The sequence below is a fragment of the Brassica napus genome, unplaced genomic scaffold (genome assembly GCF_020379485.1).
Source record: "Brassica napus cultivar Da-Ae unplaced genomic scaffold, Da-Ae ScsIHWf_1650;HRSCAF=2271, whole genome shotgun sequence".
In the NCBI taxonomy this organism is placed as follows: Eukaryota; Viridiplantae; Streptophyta; class Magnoliopsida; order Brassicales; family Brassicaceae; genus Brassica; species Brassica napus.
The window spans coordinates 22501-27500 of NW_026015068.1; positions in this window are offsets into that span (position 1 = coordinate 22501).

The window sequence follows — 5000 nt, forward strand, 5'->3', positions numbered from 1 at the left end:
GGTTATTTTATTTATGGAACCGGACTCAGTTTAGCAAGGGCTAAGCTGAGATGAATTAAATTAAGACTGAGTTAATAACCTGACTAGGACTAGGGCTAGGATGCATCATGTTTTCTATTATTGCGTGTTGATATTGTTGAGTGCAGGTTCCCGTTATCTTTAAAGATAGTTTCTCAGCGGGAGGCTGGACTATCTGGGTAACGGTTTGATTGTGTTGTTTAGTATTGATATTATTGTTTACTAGTTAGTAGTAAGGGTCTTAGGCCATATAGGCCGGACTACTGGTACTATTGGTTTGTGTTGTAGAGTCGAGTGTCTAGTTAGGATCTGGAACTTTGGCTTTAGGTTAGGTTCTAGATTGAGTTTGTTTTGTTGTGAGTGTGCCGACAGTATGTGCGAAACCCGCCCATACTAGGCTTGTGTAGGGGTGATTAGTGTTTCCTCGGCCTCGTACCCAGCGGGTTCAAGGAAACCCCTTATTCGCTGGATCGGGAAGACTCAGACGAACGGTGTCATGTACTATGGCTGAGTATTACACGACGGTGTAATGTGGCAGTGACCCGAAGGACTGTGGGCTGTCGCGCGGTGACCCGAAGGACTGTGGGCCGCGGTCGGTTGAAAGTTCCTTCTTCTGGCCTTTGTGGTAGGGAGATAGGATATTGCCGATAGAGAGGAGGAACACGAAGTCACCAGGGCCCAGGTTAGAGTGTTGTGTTAGTGTGTCGTAGAGGGTTATGGAACCCTCGAGTTAGCGTAGCACCGATAACGGTGTTACGAGTTAGATCGAGTCGTAGATACTCATAGTTATTTTTGTGATTGTGGTTGATTGATTTGCTTGCAGGTTATGACATTAAGTCCTAAGTCTGGTTTAGGTACCAGATTAGGCTTGATGTGTATTTCGTTAGTGTAGGCCTGACGTTGGCCTGTATGTGTTTGAGTGATTGCTTGTGAAGGGTGGTGGATATTAAAGCTATGCGGTATCATTGGTTGGCCGATCATGTTCTTGTTTGATTGTTGGTCGATCGATTAATGATACTTGCATAGTCTAAGTGTCTAACACTACATGAGTATTGAACTCAGGCGTATATATGGTTAACTAGGGATTGTTTGTTGACTTGTTTTTATGCAGGTTCCCGTTACTTGAAGCTAGATCATGGCAGGAGGCCAAGTCTAACTTAGTAACGGTTTGCTTAGCCTTAGCTTTTATTGCATGCTAGGGATAGATTGATTGTTATTTTGGGTTGTCCGGGTTAGAGTCTAGGTTGCGGGTAGAGGCCGCCAGCTCACTGAGTAACATTAGGTTACTCATCCAACTCCGTTGTCCTTTTTGCAGGTCGCTTTAGGTAAGGATGATCGGATAGCTTGGTGCTGGACGTTAGGACCGCCGGTGTAGATTTTCATGCCTTTTGTAAACGGTATTGTGGATTTGTGTTTAGTTGACTCGATTTGGCATTAGGCCGGGACCGGTCTCGAATTATATCAATGTATGGATTTTTCTCGAATCAATAAAGTAATTGTTTTATATGCGCTTCATGAGTACTCTGATATTTGACTAGTCCGGTCTAACACAACGTTAGGTCGTAGTACGGGTTGAAAAGCCTTAGGCCTCGATCTAACGGAAAACGCTAACTCTAGGTACGGGTTGCAAAGCCTTATGCCTTGACGCAGCGGGACGAGTTAGTGGATGAACTGGTCTAGGTCGTGGAGTAAAAGTTTGTGACTCTGACCGGATCGTCCCTAACCCGTCACGTAGCGCTTCCGGACCATGGTGTTGGGTTGGACGGTCAGTCATGTTCTTGTTTGATTGTTGGCTGGCCGGTTGGCCTTTCATCTCCAACCCATGGTGTGGGTCGTCCGTCGGTCATGTTCTTGTTTGATTGTTGGCCGGTGGGTCGACCTATGCTTAGGACGGTTCGGGGGTGTTACAGAGGTGGTATCAGAGCATGGTTTCGTCCATGCTTCCGGAACTCATGATTTAATCGGTTTTAAATATTTATCGAGTCAAAAAGAGTCACAAAAGGCATTAGGGAAACCGGTCACGTCCAGCGATAGGATTTGTGGTTTTAGGAATTAGGATTGAGATAGTGGAATCTAGAACTGTTAGGTTGCTTGGGTAGAACTATTAGGTTGCTGGTTAGAATTGCGGTTAGGTTGCGTTGTTAGTATTTGCTGGGTTAGTAGATTATGTGATTAATTACTAACTTGCATGTGAGGTGTTCTTTTGAGTTGCAGCGAGTAAGTGTGTTTGTTGATCGGAACTTTAAGGGATGAAAACCTTAAAGTGGAGGGAGTTCGAGGCCAAACCCAAACCCGAAGCGAAAGAGGAGAGACAGATTCAGAGAACTGGGCTGTGGTATGGACTGGACAGATGGGAAGAAACAAGACTTCGTTGGGAAAGGACTTCATCAGTATCTGGGAAATGAGAGATCGAGGAAATGGTTGGAGTAATCAGAGGCGCAGATTGGCAAGATCGTATCATGGGAAATTAGTTGGGCAGCAAAGTAAAAACTAAGAAGAAGACGCAGTGATCATTCAAGTGAAGATTTATGAAGATGATTGTGGTGACATTGGGAAGGACACTCAAGGGACAGTGAAAGGCAGAGTGAAGAGATATGAAGACGATTATGGCGACTTTAGACAGTATACACAAAGGGACATGGGCAAGCAAAGTAAAGAGTTATGAAGACAAGTTGAGATTAAGTGAAGCATGAGAAATCAAGAAGTGAAGAAATGAAAGGATTCAAGACCGAGGAAATGCATGGAGATGTATTAAGATGGAGCGAGTTCAGAATCAGAAAATCTAGAAGAAGACTGAAGAAATCAAGGGGAGATATCTAAGGCCAACCGATAAAGAAGCACATCTAGTGATCAAGACAAAGTTATGTAACTAGGAGTTATGGAGGAGTTGTTATCAAGGTGGAGCAAGTTCAAAATCCAAAGTGTTCATGGAGACCTAAAGAAACCGAGAGAAAGGGGAGCCAGCAAAGAACCATATCTTATGACCAAGACCGCAAGACGAAGTTATTCAAAAGCTGAACATCATCACTACACATCAAGGAGGAACATTTCGTGAAGCTAAGCAATTGCGCAACTAAGAATTCGAGGACGAATTCTATTAAGGGGGGGAGAATGTGATAACCCGCCCTTTGGGATAAAATGGTCGAGAGAGCAAAAGTCAGAATCCAGAGCCGAGCTTTTGGGAATCAAAGCAATTGAAGGAATGTTAAGTTTTGATCACTTAAGACTTAACATGGATCGAAGAAAATAGAAGATTGGTCGAGAATCAACTTTCTGGTTGAGTCGCGGGCAATACAGATCGATCGGGAAATTTGAAGTACGAGAAGGTCGAAGAATGAATCGTGAGTGAAGCATGAGTTGAGATAAGCTGCTCTACCATTGTTAGAAATGTCTTAGATTGATTAGACGGCAGTTTTGGAAGAATCACATTTTTGAAGCACGACGGTTTAGAAGCTCGACGTTTTTGAAGATTGACGTTTCTTCATCGCGAAGTTTTCTCGGAATATCTTCGTATCAGTAAAATATTATTCTGAAGATATTATAAGTCGGAAGCAGGACGGGAATTAAGCAGGACGGGAAGCAAGCACGACTGGATTGAAGCACGACGGGAAAACCCGAAGTTGGGCAAAAACCCTAATTTCGGTATTACGAAATTCTTTGAGGAAGCCGGAGGCTCGGGAAATATTTTTAAAGGATATCAAACATCATCTGTAGTTTATTAAAAATATTCAGAGAATCAGAATGGGAGCGGAAAAATATTCGGGATTGATCGCGGGTCAGAAATTCACAAGAAGGGTCGAAATCGCGCAAAGGAACCGAGAAGCTCGAGGTGGCTTGATCAGAAGGGATAAGAACGTGGTGGCAACTGTCTAACCAGCTGAGTGTCAAGAGAAGCTCGAGGTGTCACCGTGCATGGAAGCTGCACATGCAGCTTGACATGTAGAAGCACGAGGTGGATCGCCAAGCACGAGATGTCGCGACGCATGGAACCGAAGCATGCTGATCGACATGTGTGAGGATGTGTGGCGCCTTGCATGAGCTCCAGTCATGCAGCCTGACATCTGGGAGGAGTGGTGGCGTCCTGCATGTGTCCTGGACATGCAGCCAGCCATGTGGAGCACGAGGTGTCGCCGTGAATGCGTCCGGAGCCATGCAGAGCGACACACGGGCTGGCACCAACCTGAAGCTGATTGGCTGGTGTCTCCTATATAAAGACCACGACCCCTTCTCATTTCATTCATCCATACCTTTCAAAAGCAAGTTAGAAAAGTGGGTTAGAGAGAGAGAAAGAAGTAGAAAAAGAAAGTAAGAGGTTCTGAGCTATTTCGAGAGTTTTAGAGAGTTTTCGAGATCAGTTTCTCTACTGATTTCAAGTCAGCGCCTAGGGAAGGTTCTGGCCAACTGAAGATCAACCAATTGAAGATCAATTCAGATGGGAAGCAAGTCAACGTGGTTAGAGAGAGAGAGAGAAAGAAAGTGTAGCTGAGTTCTGAAGACCGATACTCCACCGAGAAGGCCAGTTCCGTCCAATCGGCGATTCTCTACGATTGTGACGCGGAAGCTCTGTCCAATTCAATCCGTCCAAGCCAGTCATATTCTCCTACAATCAAGTGGAGGTACTATCCAAGATTAGTTCAGTTCCATGGGTTCAGATCAGTCGAAGTTCTCCTCGATACTCCGCCGAAATGTCCGAAGAACTGTCCAGCAGCTAAAGGAGATTCTGTCCAGATCAGTCTGTCCAGACGTGTCAGTTTCTTCATGATGAAGCCGAGGTTATGTCCAAGTCAAGATCAGTCCAGTCCAGTCCAGTCAAGGCGTCCCTTGGGTTTTGGCCAAGTCCTCTACGATCAACCAGCTGCTTCTCGCCTAGAACACTGTGAGTTGGTTTGTTTGAATTCCACTTGGAATTTAGGGTAGATCGAGTCTGCATATAGATTAGAATGATCACGCTATTGAATGGTAGAGTCCTTAGGGTTATTTTA